Source organism: Phoca vitulina, unplaced genomic scaffold (assembly GCF_004348235.1).
Source record: "Phoca vitulina isolate PV1807 unplaced genomic scaffold, GSC_HSeal_1.0 scaffold6, whole genome shotgun sequence".
NCBI classification, from domain to species: Eukaryota; Metazoa; Chordata; class Mammalia; order Carnivora; family Phocidae; genus Phoca; species Phoca vitulina.
In genome coordinates, this window is record NW_022589709.1 from 40446315 (window position 1) to 40462520 (window position 16206).

Below are 16206 nucleotides of genomic sequence, written 5' to 3' on the forward strand. Positions count from 1 at the left end.
TCTTCTTCTCCCTCTCCCTATGACCAGTAAAAGTTACTTTAACAATTACATGTACACTTACTTTAACACTCGTTCAGTGATAGCTTAAGAAGGTATGTTTCGAGTTTGAAGGTTCCTCTTATTTCTATTTTACTTTTCTCATCTGTCCAGTCTCCTGGTTTATTTTCTACTCATACAGTTGGGTGAGACTTCTTCATTTGATGCCCAGACCCACTGATACTGCCCCTTCAATAACAGCACTATCCAAGCCAAAATGACATACAAACTACTATGCTGGAGCAGGGAGTTCATCTGGAGCATTTGTCTTCATTTGAGAAATATAAACCATCTGTATTGTGGACTTGCAGTAGCCTGAATTCACAGCCTACTGATACTGTGAGTTGACAATAGGACATTGGAAACAGCCATCCATGACTACGTAAATAACTGAGGGGTGACTTGAGTAAATAATTTCAGCAAATGTGTAATGTGAAAAATGTTTAATTGTCATATCCATCACAATAGTCCTAATTTGTACCTTCTATAGCATAAGAGATTCAGAATTTAGAGACTAGGAAAACTGAGTAGTGATTTTTTTAAAAGATATTATTTATTAATTTTAGAGAAAGAGACAGAGAGAGACAGAACAGGGGAAGGAGTAGAAGGAGAGGGACAAGCAGACTCCACGCTGAACACAGAGCCGGCCCGGACACGGGGCTCAGTCTCACAACCCTGAGACCATGACCTGAGTTGAAATCCAGAGTCAGACACTTAGCTGACTGAGCCACCCAGGGGTGCCCCCTGAGAAGTGATTTGTAACCATTAAAGTGAATCTGGAGAAAAGAAGTGAAGGAGGGAAAAAGGGTAGTGATCTCCTCCAAGGTTTGATCTAATCTCTGGAGCCAGAATCCAGATACCTTTATGTTAAGGTATGGTATTAAAACAAACAAACAAACAAACAAAAGAAAAACATATCCATCAGATCTTCAAATTATCAGAAATTCTGTTCTGATGATTCTCCGTGTCCTTTGTCAGTAGTGGACAGAGAACTATTTCTCAGGAGTGGCGCCTGGGTGGCTCAGTCATTAAGCGTCTGCCTTCGGCTCAGGTCGTGGTCCCAGGGTCCTGGGATCGAGTCCCACATCGGGCTCCCTGCTCGGCAGGAGGCCTGCTTCTCCCTCTCCCACTCCCCCTGCTTGTGTTCCTGCTCTCGCTGTGTCTCTCTCTGTCAAATAAATAAAGAAAATATTTTTTTAAAAAAGAAATATTTCTCAAGAAACATTATTTCTAGGGCATTTAAAGGTATGAAGAACTGTTCCTGGGGCAAAAATCAGGATGAACTGAGATGATCCCCCAGACAGCTTTGAAATGCCTTGGCTTCCTGACCATAGAGCAGAGTAGTTGTACAAAAAATTCCATGCTGTGATGCTCTAAAATTCCTTCACATATTAGTAAGAATATAAATATTATTAGAGATTTCAGACTCCTAATCACAAAGAAAATAAAATCATACTAATGCCCCCAATTACAAGTCACTTCACAATATTACTTACTGTAAGAATTTAGTTTTGCTTGGTAAATGGCAGTTAAAAACATAGCAATTACATGTTCTTACAGATTACTTGGCGACTCTATTTCTAAAGTTTGTAAGACTTGCCCTCTGATTTTATAACCGAAATAATCTCTTTACCCTATAATTACTTGCTATGTAAATACCTGTCAATAGATGATTGACTCTGGCCGTTTCCATTTAATTAAAAGGTCAATGCCGACACGTAAATACTTTTTTTGTTTAAAGCTAATATTTGTGCCTATAACCACACAGTTAGTTTAGTCTCCAAGGTAAATTTATCTTTGCTGTGCACACTGTGATACACAATATGAATTTGATGTCATAGGCATGTAACATCAGATTCTCCACTTGGCAATTATAAACGGTAGGGCATTCATAGATAATAATATATAATAAATGCACATAGAAATGTTGCATAAAAATTATTAATCATGTATGAACTTATTGAATTATTGCATAGATTAGGTAAAAATGAGTAGGATGAATAATCGTTCCGGAGATTTTCTATTCAGTTACCAAAATGTACATAACTGTTAGTTCTCATAATTCTCCTCCTTTGAGCACAGCAGAGAAAATAGGAAGCAGACATGGATAGGACTTAAAAAATGTATTCCTCTGTTCCTGGGAGAGTCTGTGGGGATAGAAGGGTGAAATGGAGCAGAAAGACAGAGGAGGTCAGATGGGTTATGTGACAGGAGTAAAGAGCAGGCTAATTGAATTTGCAAATGATATGAAATTGGGAGTTGTCAGGAACAGAGGGGAAGACAGACTGTGAGTGTTAGTAGATGACTTACTTAAGTTTGAGTAAGTTGACATTCTGCAACTTTGAACATTTACACTTTGCATACATTGGCTTGGCTTTGTTCTTTGCGATAGGATTTATTAGTTGCTGTCCTTGAAATTAGCCAGCAATTATTCCATTATCCATTCAACAAATATGTACCCAAAATGTTCTAGCCCTTTTCCACCCAAGGGAGGACACGGAGAATAAAATAAATATAATCATTATTTTTATAGCTTTTCTGGCTTAAAGATACACTTTCCTTGGAAGGTTCTAGTTAAGTGTAAGACACATGGCAATTTGAGTTATTTGGATGCTACCTGTCTCTTAATTTGAAATTTTTACAAAAATCAATTCAGGATCAATCTGAAGGAGAATGCCATGGAACAATTTTGCAGAGCAGAGGCTTTTTTTTTTTTTTTAAAGTAGGTTATATAAAAGAGAAGGAAAATAGTGTGGTTCTTGGTGAGCTGGTAGCTGAAAACTGCCTCATCCCTGTTACCATTACTTAGGATGGAGAGGTATATTTTACACCTCAAAGACTTTGGCCTCCTTTGCCACATATGAAATGTCTCATTCTTGCTTTAATTGAACGTGGCTTCATTTTTGAGTGATGCAAGATGCCTGACTGTCAGTCCTGGAAGGAGAAGACCCTTCCGTGAAATGGGTCATGAATGAGAGGTGGCAGGAGCATGCTCCTTCGCCCTCACCCTCATTAACCTTCTCTTGCTTCACCTCTTTTCCACACAGCTCTCATGGCTCTCAAAAAAAAAAAATTCTCTGGGAATGAATATAGACCTCATAATATGATACTAAGAAATGTAGGTCATGAAAATTTCAAGCCTGATAGAAATAGTTAATGCTCATTTATGCAATGACCTATGTTGTTTAATTTATTTATAACTTCTAAATGTTATAACATTCTTTTAAAACTTATCTCCTGTCAGTTTTCTTACAGTGCCCCAGGGAAAATTTTAAACTTGAAAGTTCCAGCATTTCAGATTTATCAAAGTGAAAGAATTTCTCAGATTCTTTTTTCACTGGGTTTCATGGATTTTTACATTGGAAAGTTAATAAAAATAAAAAAAAAAAAAAAACTTTCTGTAAAAAAAAAAAAAATCACCTCTAGGCTGAGACCATATTTGGAGAGCTTCTGCTCCAAAGCAATTTTGAGGCTATTTACATAAGAGAAGGAAACTGGAATTTATAACTGAAATTATTTAAATGACAAAATTCGCTAAACTTGATGCTATGATAATGTCTGATGAATATACACATTTTCTAAAGAAAATCAGATAAAATCTCATCCAGTTAAAGCTCTATCTAGTTTATAGTGAAAAAAAGGACTTATTTTAAGGTGCTATTTTTAAAGTGTTCTGCAGACTGTGAACTCTCAATCATTTTTTTAAAGAAAGATGTTTATTCTTAATAATAGTAACGACTGATAAAATTGGTTAAGAGTGGCAAACCATTTCATAGCCAACTTGCCACTAGTGTATCATTCAGAGCCAAAATAGAAAATATTGTGGAAAGATCATGTCCCAGTACTTAGAAAAAAAGTATTTTACATACTAAATCAGTTGTATGTCTGTGGGTTTAATGTGTCCCTTTAATAAATCTGTGCCTTAAAGCTATAAATTCTTTCAAGTTCAACAGCAGGCCTAACTAAGTGTCCTGAAACCTAGAAATTTAGCCAGTGCCTTAAATATGATTAACACTCAAGAGTTTCGCAAATCATGCTGTCATACTTTCTTATATACTCATATATATGGGGGTCTAAATTACCGCTCGCTGATTGCTATTTAATTAAACAAAAGTACAGGTAAATTGCTCTTGTCACTATAAAGGCTGTGGACACATTCAGTGACTGTCACTCAGCTAAGCTAGTCTCAGAGTGATTAGGTAGCTGCAGGCCACACAGAATATATCATTTCTTTCAAAAACACAGCAGGACTTTTTTTTGGAGGGGGAAGGGGAACGTATTTTATTTGTTGTACATCTCTCTGCGTATAAGTGTGTGGTTTGGTTATTTTGAGACAATAGCTTGGTGCGAAAATTACACTATGCAGCAATTTTAGCCCACCTACATTCTGTGGCTATTTGCTATTATTATTATTTGCATTGTTCATAATCATATTTAAGACATTAAAAAACATAAACAAGTAACTTGAGGCTTTCTAATGATGAAGACTGTGTTTGTTCTCTCACTGAAATGATAGCTCATGCCATTTTCTCCTCACTTGTGCCTACCTACCTCCTCTGTGTTTCTGTCTCACACGCTTTGCTTTCAGAGCTCCTGTAAGTGTCCTGTATTCTGCTTTGCACATGGTCAGACATGATTCTTGCTCTGAGCCCTGTGCTTTGGAGGACCCCCCTACAACACTCCCCTCACTGTGCCGTTCTTAAGGTTGACAGAATCCATCGGGCTGGCCTGGGGGACAGGCCAGGTTGGAGGCCATAACCCCCCCCCCCAACTAGATGACATTTCAGGTACTCAGGACCCCCAAATTTCCTGCCCAAATATTCCTGAGATCACCCTCAGGGTTTGTGCTGGACTGTCTTCCTGGTTCCTTCTCCTGAGGGCACCAGTATGCTTTCCCAGAAGGGGAGAAGGAGGTGAAGGTTGTGTCAACTGTTCACGAAGATGGTCATCTGGGGATGGAAACAGAAGTGGTGGGTGGCTTCCCAGGGGCTTCATGGGACTTATGTCTGGCCCATGAAAGGAACAGGCCTATGGTCATTTACCTGGGAGAGTCTTTCCTAATCTTCCTGAAAGGTCAAATGCCTCTATTGTTTTTATAGGCCCTCAGATCACTATGTGGCAATCCCTGAACTGTTGTGATTGTACACTTGTTTGTGTGATTATGTACTCGATGTCTACCTTGCTACAAGTCTTTGGCCTCAAGCCAGAAAATGGGTTTTATTATTTTTATTATTACATCCTCCTGCCAAATACAGTGACAGGCTCATCGTAGATGCGTAATCAATATTCATAATAAACGAATGAGAAATTTGTCACTTTATAACATTCCTCTGAAAACTGGAAGACCAATGACCTTATGATGCATGAATACAGGAGGCTTAATACGTGCTTAGCAGATACTTAGGAAAAGTGTGTTAGTTAAGGTTTATCCAGCCAAGTTGATAATCAGTTTGAACGAGCATTACCTGCTTGGCATATGTGTGCTATCAATTATTTTTATTAGTCATAACGATTTTGGCTTGCAAAAATTGTTTTACTGTACGTTATTGATATGTCAGTACATTTAACTGAAAAGTCCGGGGAATTAATTGGCTTTAGCCACATACGGATCTACGAACTCACATGATAACATTAAGTAATCTGTCTCTTTCTCTCTCTAGACACTGTTTTGGCTTTGTTCTCTGGCAGGCTCTTTCCCTAACAATTGTACTCCAATTTCCAGGCTTCACTCTCACAGGCCATTTCGGGGTCACATGTGCAACCCTGAACTATGCAGGTCAGGCCACCACAACACAGAAATTTAAAAAATGAGGGTGAAATTGGTTCTCCAAAAGAAAATTAATACGTTATTACTGTAATGAAGATACTGATCAGCTAACACCACAGATACTCATCCAATATTACTATCAACACACTCTATAGAAAAGAGATTTTTGATTTAAGGTGGCTTGATTTAATGACTTGGAGCCCATTGCTGCTGTGTTACCAATTTATCACACAAAGAGAAGAATCAGTATGTACCCTTGCTTTCTAGGCTTGCTTCCTGAGGGACTCTGCTCAAGCGTCCCAGACTATACTCTCAGAGTAGCCCTTCGTCACTTCCTCTGAGGGGAATGGGAGGGAGAGAGCTTACTAGCGCCATGTTACTGCCCATTCACACTCTTGGGATATCCATTGGCTGTTGGCCAAATATCAGAGTTCAGGAAAGGAGCAGAGCCAAGCAGAAAGAAAGAATTGGAAAGGGGAGAATGGGTGTTATGGTTGTCTACAGATTATAATGCCTGTGTGTAGGCAATATGCATAACTGTATACATAACTGGCACATAGTAATTATTTAAAAGTTGGCATAGCTGTTAGAATGCATTTGTAAAAGAATAGTTTATATATATTTGGTACTAAATGATTAAAATGGGTCTCACTATTTTTAGGCATATGTGATAAACAATCCATAAAGTCTTTTAAAATGACTAATAAAAGCAAAGGAATGAAAAAAGTGGTACTGACTACACTGGATATTATGGGTTCTTGTAAGCTAAATGTGGAGTATGCTCTGCAATGGGGAGCGAGGGTTGGGCCTTGAGGGCACCGACTAGCTTTGAGTTCAACCACCACTCATTCAAAGCTTTGAAACTCTTGGATGCTGAAATAGCAAAGTGGTGAAGGATCAAAGGATGAAAATGTCAGTGCCAGTAAGGATTGGTTCATGGATTTTAAAAGTTGTATGACTTATGCAACCATTAATGTGTGGAAGCTAGCAATCTGAACTGACAAAATGGCAGCTAAAGAAAACAGAGTGGCTTATATATATGGGTATATATAAGAGAAAGGACCAAGAATATCCATTCATTCTAATATTTCTTAGTTTCTTAGTGTGCATTAATTTATACATTGATTTAACACATAGTCATTGAATACTTAAATAATATACCAACACTGGGAATGAATGTGTGTGTGTGTGCATGTAAATATATGTCTTCAATTTCTAATTATGAGGGATCAAAAAAGTCTTTACAGAGATTGTCAACAGGCAGAAAAGGGGTATTTCAGTGGGCTAACAGCCTGAGAAAAGGCACAGAACTGTAACACACCTCTGAGCATTTTGGGAGGGCAAGCTCAGCGTGTGAGGCAACACGATGGGCCCAGTGGAGAAACAATCATTGAACGCCCTAAATGCTATCTAATATTTACATTTCTGTATATGTGTTAAAGAAACTCTTAATCTGAGGAGTGATAAACAGCTTTGTGTTTTAGAAAGATGACTTTGGTGACAATGTGGAAGACAGGTGTGGTGTCATGAGACTAGAAGCAGGGTAATTGGTTAGGACATGACTTCAGGTAAGTGATATTAAGGGCCCGGAGAGGAGTAGTGATTTGGCTAGAGAGGTACAGATAACACATGATTTGTTTAGGTGGATTTGGTAATTAGTTGGAAGTCTGACATTGGTAGTATCATTCACCAGATTGAGTTTAGGAGAGGGTATAGATTTGGAGGGGGACAGTAATGATGGATGTGCCTTGGAATTGCTGACTTGAAGATCCAGGAAAAGCTTAGGGGAGAGGTGTGGGTCAGGGATGCAGCAGTGTGTGTCATAGATGGACAGAGAAATGTAGGGTGAAGAAAAAGAAGAGCAAGCCCAGGAGAGACCTTGAGGATTACTAATTGTCAAAAAAGTTTAAAGAGGAAGAAAGCTGGAAAGGGCAAAAAAGAAACTGGAAAAAAGAAACTGGAAAGGCAAAAGAAGATCAGAAAAATCTAATAGCATGGACACCAAAGGAGTAGCCACCTGTGTCAGATGCTAAACAGTTAAGCAAAGAATTTCTTGAAAGGCATGCACTCGTGCATGTGCATCCAGTGGAATATCTGCAATAAAAATAAGAACTATGGTCACAAAACAGCATCCCTTGATCAATTTTCTGAAGTATTCACTTGGTCATCCCAGGTTTTCTCTCAGATCCTCTTCTCTAAAATGTTGTCTGCAAAAACCTCCCCTAATTTCCACATAAATTATGTGACCCTAATTAGGATAGCCCTCAAATTTTTAGAAGTTGAGAGTTATTAAAGAATTGATAAATAAACTCTATTACTGAATAATATTAAATATATGAGAAACTTCATATAAGTCACACAAACATTAAGGAGTTTCCTATTACAGCTATTTCTATGCAGTCTGATCACTAGTCAGGAGAAGTCTCTTTTATTTATGCCTGTAACTCCAATAACAGTCCCCATTACTATGCTCCTAGCACTCCCACTTAGCCTGTCCCTACGATGTGTCTGTGGAAGATGCAGTGTGTTTCCAGGGAATTTGTGAATTTCTAGGGGACCTACAAGGACTAACTCCAAGCTTCTGCTCTATCAGTTCACTTTATGGATCATTTCATTATTCTAGCATGCTGATATCTCTATGTTCCATTTTTTCCATACTGACGAACTACCACCTAACATCTCTGTGTGTGTTGCAGCCTTAGCTAAAGTTTTGGAGAGATGTTAGACGTTCAGAAGATTTTATCTTTTAATTATGAAAAGAGAAGCCCTTCCTAGACAACTTTCTGAAATCTCAGGTTTAGAAAGGGGGTTCCTCTGGTCGGAAGATGGCTGAGACAATAGAAAATCTGTGTCTCCAGCCTGAGTGATAGAAGAAATAAGAGAGAACATGATTAGTAATGGTTGCCAAATGATAATGTCCCCTAAACACAGATATCACTTCATCCTCATACAAATCCCAGGACATGGGACTACCATGATTCTCAATTTTACAGATGAGGAAATTGATAGGTAGGTGAACTGAAGCTAAAAGCAAGGTGCAAAGTATTTTTTTAAACCATACTTCTTATTTTAAGTTCTATAAATTGACCACAAGCCACATGTGAGTTCCAACACTGATCAAAAGAATATCAGCCGTCATTATGGTTTCACTGTAGCAATTCCCTGAGTATTCTTACATCTTCTTGTTTATGTAGCCTGTCGGTCCCTTCCTCTCTTCTTTTCAGAATTCCATTCTTTGAATTCCCAAGCCATCTACGAAGGTTTCCTGACCATCCTAATTCTGGTAACTTTGCTCTCCTTTAAATATCCATAGCTCTTAAGATGGGATAATTTAGTTGATACTTGTTACAAATTGTCTTGAATTTTTGGTTATTCCATTATGTATCAGGACTTTCTACTTATAAACTGAAGAACAGAGAAGATAGCTGCTAAGAATTATAGCTATTCTACTCCCACTTCCTCCTGTCCCTTGTCCAAATTCTCACAACTGTGTGCCATTTAAAAGATCGGGAATATAACTTACTCTGGTAATGTGCAAATAGATTTTTAAACTTAACCCGTTTTTCCTAAACCATAATCATAAACAAATATTATTAAACTAGAAGGCCTTGGCATCTCATATCTGATCTGTGGGAATAACTGTTTACCCTTGCGTCGGCAAAGCTTCCTAAAACAAGGTTAAGAGGTCAAAGTTCTTTGTCCTTCATGTAATATTTATTGAGAACCTAAAATGTTCTTATAGTGTACTAGGTTTTGAGGTTGTAAGGGTAAGTGATGACACATCCCCTGTCCTCTCGGAGCTCATAGTCTAGTGGGAAATGCAGAAGAGTGAACAGGCAGTTCTGTCGAGTATGGTCTATATCCCCAGCTTGCCTGGAGCCTGTCATCATTTTCTCTAGAGGTTTAAATCTATTCTTTTTTCCCCTCTTTCTATTCTATTTTGCAGGCTTGTTTCCTGGAATGTACCAGAATGTATTTTATTATCTTTCTTTCGAATAGACAGCTTCTAAATCATGACTTCATTTTGTCTTCCAGTTTATGTTAGTCGTGCATTCGAAAGCTTGCCCTTTGTGGTAGGCCGCTCCTAAAATAGCTTCCAATTATCCTCGCCTCTGGGTAGTCAGTCATACTCTTGGACAGTCTCCTCCCCTTGTGTGTGGACTAGACCTAGTGGCTTGCTTCTAACAAGTAGAATATGGCAGTAGCACCTTACACATTCTCTGTGGCTCGTCTTGTGTGCTTGCTCTGGTGAAGTGATCTGCCAGGTTGAGAACTGCTCCATTGTACAACCCATATGGCAATAAACTGAGGGTAGCTTTCAGCCAACTGTCAGCCAGAAACTGAAGCATTGTGTCCAATAGCACAGAAGCAACTGAATCTGCCAACAATCAGACTCTTGATCCACAGAAACTGTGAGATAATAAATGTTGCTTTTTTTTTGAGCCGCTGTCTCTTGGGATAATTTGTTAAACAGCAATAGATAACAAATACAGGTTGGAAGAGACTGGATTTATCAGTCACTACATGCACTTAATATCTAGTCTTTTGCCCTCATTTTTTCCAAGAGCTCTTTCTGACTTCTCACTGATAGGTCCTTCACTTCTGACTTGGCCAGCACTGCTTGGTGAAGATTTCTGATTTCTTACAAGCAGCTAGATTTTGACTATCACTGTAATTAAGAGTAGGTTACAAATAAGACCATGAAATCTTCCTTCTTGGTAGAAAATCTTAGAAAATCTTTTCTGTTTAGGGCACTGGGCTGGCTCACCTAGACAACTAGAGTGGCTTCCTTACTGGCCTCCCTGACCCAGAGTCGGTTCTCCCCATTGCAAGTCAGAAAGATCTTTCTGAAATGCAAATCTTTTCATTGCACTGCCACCTCCCACTCTCACCGCCAACACACAAACACAAAATACTTTGAGACCTTCTCGTTGATCTCAGATAAACGATAGGCGACCTCTTCAGTACCTACCAGGCCTTGCAAGGTCCAGTCAGGGCATACCTCTCCAGCCTGATGCTTCCGACTCTTCTTGCTCTTTCTGTCTGGTCACTACTCCCTCCCTCTCTCTGCCCTCTTTTTTGCTATAACCTATTTCCACGCCCTGTTTCCTCTTCTAGGGATACTCTAGATGATTAAGGCATGTTCATCTTTCAGAGTACAGCTGCTCGCTTCGATGTTCTTCACTCAAGTTTTTCATGATCTCCTCATATATGTTGACATCTCACCATAAAATTCTGCTTCATTGCATGTATCCTAATCACAATATCAAGCCCTTTTGGTAGGAGTATTAGAATTTACATCTCCAGCCTCTTCCCTGTGGGCACCATGGAATGTTTTTTGTTACCAATGTGTCATAATGCCTGGCAGTGATAGGTGCACAGTAACTATTTGTGAACAGAATGAACTAGACAGCACTCAACTGTCATTTTTAATGAAGTATGCTACTACTAGGCTAGAACTTCAATAGAGAACTAACCTTGTGATTCTCTAATATAACCATAGCACAGAAAAGGACATGAAAACCAAAGGGAGAGAGTAAATTTTGAAAGCTTGCCATATATGTACATCAAGTGTGTTTTTCTGAACCTATGTAGTATATATTATTCCCAATTTTATGCTGTATCACATTTCATACATGACAAAGTAAGAATTTATTATTAATATACAGCATTAATAAATTTCTGGGTTCTTTTGACTAAATTTGATGAATTATTAGATTAATCCATTCAAACAGCAAATTAGTCACTTGGTTAATAATTGATTAGTAACTAATCTTTTTAAAACCAGGCATATCATGCAGCATGAAACCTATGAAGAACTGACATCCCTGGGAACACAGAAGGCCCACTCCACACCATCTCCCTGACACTTCTTGGTTTTCTTCTTCCCTTGGTCACACTTTTCCTTGACACTATACTTTTCATTAGAATCAGTCTGATAGTTTTCTCTAATCTTTGTTCCACTGATTAGCCTCTCCTCAAAACTAATTTTTAAAATAATGCTCAAAGCTTTTGAAATATTGAGCTCTTCAAATTTAATTTTCCTCATTTTGTTTCTTATTTATACTCTGTAAATAAATATATATATTTCAAATTGAGACAGACCTTGAAACATAACGTGTCTTTATATAGCTGTGATCCACCCACTCAGAAGAAAACAATTCATGAACATGGAGTTTAAAATATATCATAAAATTCACGCTTCATGCTGTGCCAATTTAACACAAACATGCCACATCCCTTGCATAATAACCATAGATGATGACTGATAGAAGAAGTTCATAAGATTGCAACTTAAAATCAATTTATAGACCAGGAAACAATTTGAGTAATGAAATTTAGGTATACAGAAGAACGATATCTGCACTCTTACACAGACGACCAGAATCTATAATGCCATGTGTGATTTGTTACATATATGAAGCAATAGGCAGTTGTGACATTTTGCTTTTCTCATCCTTCAAAGGGGACCAGCATGCCCTTTTTAAAGACATTTTTTCTTCCAGAAGTTGATTAAAACAATAGTTGGGTGATATTCATAGAATGGAAAAATCATTTTCTTTAGTTCTTAGAGTGTACAAAACGTCTCTCATTTATCGCTGATGATGTGTGGACTTATTCAATCCAAGTTTAAAAACATGGCTTTTAGAAAACCAGGTGAAAATTATATGAGTAAAAAACAATATTGCTTTGTAGACTGTGAACTGTAGCAATGCTCTTCACTAACCCTAAAAGAATGATTTATGTAGAGAAAAACAGATAATAGCATTTTGTGTACGTGTAACTATATGCTCTATCATCTAGCAACCAAAATATTAAAATGAGCTAAATTAAGTTTATTTTTCATTCTCCAAATGATTTTACAATCTAGGTCACTAAATATTATTTTGAAGAGTCCATCAATTTTCAAGTTTTTCCCAAAGTTGAACCCAGGAACAAAATTGTTTTATTTTATCCCTATGTGTTTTTCATCAGGAAAGTGTAATTTTTTAGAAAAATCTTATTAGAATGCTAATGCTGAACAAATAGACTAAAACATCATTTAAAGTTATCCATATTAAATAAAAGTGATTTGTGGAGATTTCTTCAGGACAGAATCTTTGTTCTGGTACACACTTCTGTAATTTGAATTTGTAGAGGCAAAGTGGCATTGTGGGAAAGTATCTGAACAGCGATGCAGGAGATAGGTCTCATTGGAAGAATTTGAAAGATGATGTCATAGGTGAACATTTTATGCAAAAATGCTTTTATGAATTCATTTTTAAATAATATTCAAGTGGAAATATTCCACAAGAATTTAATAGTCTGCAAAAATTAACAATCATCCTTGTGGGTATTGTTTTACTTGGTTCTGTTTTTGTTTTATTTTTTGTTTGTTTGTTTGATTGTTAGGCCAGACTTTATTATCTGTGGGAAATAGTTTATGGTTTTTTTTTTTTTAGATTTTATTTGTTTATTTGTGAGAGAGTGAGAGAGAGAGCACAAGCAGGGGGAACAGCAGGCAGAGGGAGAAGCAGGCTCCCTGCTGAGCAAGGAGCCCTATGCGGGGCTCCATCCCAGGTCCCTGGATTATGACCTGAGCAAAAGGCAGATGCTTAACTGACTGAGCCACCCAGGTGTCCCTATGTTTTTGCATTTATTATAAGATAATAGACTGATTATCTTTTCTTAAGACATTTTTTCTGTATTTCCCATATAAACCACTTATCTAAATTTGACTACTCCCTTCAGTAGCTGTGCTGGATTCAGTGAGGGCAGTGGATGTGAGCAGATGTGATGCATGCCACTTTCAGGCCCGGCCCTCTCATGGGAGCCAACCCACAATCTTTCTTTTTTGCCAGCCTGAGGCAGACCAGCCAGGAGAACTTGGGATCCATGTATTGATGAATACAGAGGCAGAAGGAAAATGGAGGGAGCTTGGTTCCCTGAATCACATATGCAGGAAAACTGCTTATGGATTACAGACATTTATTTTGAACTTTCCTGGGCAAGAGATAAACTTTACATATTATGTCACTGGGATTTTAAACCAGCAGTTGTATTTCAGTTTTCTTATTGCTATTTTAACTAAAGCATAATTATATACAGTAAAATTAACACTTTTTGTGTATAGCTTATGAATTTTGGCAAAGGTGTGTAGTCACTACCACACAATCAAGATATAGAACTGTTCTTTCACCCCCCAAAAAGTACTCATGCCCCCTTTTTAGTCCATATCTCTGATCACTGTCATCCCCGGAAAACACTGATCTGTTTTATTTCCCTCTAGTTTTATCTTTTATGAAATGTAAAATTAATGGCACCATACAGCATGTAGACTTTTGAGTAATTTAGCATGAATGTTTGATACCCATCAGTGTTACTGCTTGTATCACGTGCTCATGCCCCTTTGTTGGTGAGTATTCCATTGTATGGGTGTATCGCAGTTTAACCTTTCAAATGTTGGTGGGTATATGGATTGTTTCCAATTTGGGGCATTTTTGAATAAAGCCACTGTAAACATTCACCTACAAGTTTGTGTGTGAACATACATATTCACATCTCTTGAGTAAATACCCCGGCATGGGCTCACTGGGTCATATGGTGAGTGTATGTGCAGCTTTATAAGAAACTGTCACATTGTTCTGTGAAGTAGCTGTATAATTTTTCACTCTTATCAGTAATGTATGAGTTCTAGTTGTTCAGTATCATTGCAAACAGCACTTGCTCTTATCGGTTGTTGGTTTTGTTTGACCATTCTCATAAGGGTTTGATGGTACTCTGTATTAGTTTCTATTGCTGTGTGACAAAGTACCATATACTTAGCACCTTAATGCAGTCCAAATTTGTTATCTTCAAGTTCCTATGGGTCAGAAAGTTGGGCATGGGCCATCTGACTACACTCTGCACAGTCTTACTAGACGGCAGGCAAGGTATCTGTAGGGCTGCAACTTTATCTGAGGCTCCGGATCTTCTTCCAGTCTCATTTAGGTCATTGGCAGAGTTTAGTTTATTGCATTGTGAGACTGAGGTCCCTGTTTTCTTGCTGGCTCTTGGTCTGTGGTCACGTTCAGCTCCTAAAGGTCTCTCAGTCATGGGCCCTCTCACAACAGGGCAGCTTCATTCTGCTTTGCAGCCAACAGAAATATGTCTCTTTGATTTCCTTTGTCTCTGACCACTAAACCCTTTTATAAGGGCTTACCTAATTAGAAAAGGCCCACCAATGTAATCTGCTTTATGATGAGCCCAAAATCAACTGATGAGAGACCTTAATCATACTTATAAAACCCTTTCACTTTTGCTGTATAATGTAATGTAATCATGGGCCTGATATCCCATCACAGTTACAAGCCCCAGCCAACACTCGTGGAGACGCCGATGTACAAGAGCATTGGTCATTGGAGGGTCATGTTAGAGCCTTCCTACCATCTAGCTTATTTGGGTTTTAATTTCCACTTCCCTATGACAAGTGATGTTGAGCATGTGGTTACATACTTACTGACAGCTTTATTTCTTCACTGAAGTGTCTTTTGGAATATCTTGCCTATTTTTTTATTGGTTTGTTTGTTTTCTTATAACTGAGTTTTGAGAGTTCTTTGTACATTTAGACACGAGTCCTTTATCAGATAAATGTTTTACAAATATATTCTCCCATCTGTGCCTTGTCTTTTCATTCTCTTAACATTATCTTTTGAAGAGTGAAGGGTTTTTTGTTTTTTTTTTTGTGGGGGAATTTTTTAATTTCAGTGAAGTCCATTTTATCATATTTTTTTATGGCTCATGCTTATAGTGTTACAAAGGAACACTTGCCCAACAAGTTCACAAGGATTTTTCTCCTATGCTTTATCTTGAAGATCTCTAATTTTAGGTTTCACATTTAAGTCTATGATTGGTTTTTATTAATTTTGTTTAGGGTGTAAGATACAATTTGAAGTTAATTATTGTGGTTATGGATGACCATATTCCAGCCTCACTTGTTGAAAAGAACATCTATTCTCCACAGCCTTTGCAGCTTTGCCAAAAAATCAGTTCACCATATATGTGTGCATCTATTTCTGACTCTCTTTTCTTTACAGTTGATTTGTGTTTCCCTTCTTTCTTTGATATAATATTAGTTTCGTTGCTGTAGCTTTAAAGCAACTCCTAAAGTCATAATATGAGCTGCCCAACATTATGTTTCTTTTCATACTTAATTGTCTTTTAATATTAAGTAGGAAGCTGGCTCTAAGGTTTATTTAGGTGCCTTTTTAGTAGATAAAGGACATTCTCTTCTATTTCTAGCTTGCTGAGAGTTTTTATCATGAACAGGTATTGTATTTTGTCAAATGATCTTCTGCATTGCTTGAGATGATCATATGTTTTTACTCTTCTTTAATCTGTTGGTATGGTACAATTGCTTTGATTTATCATGATGTATTAACATT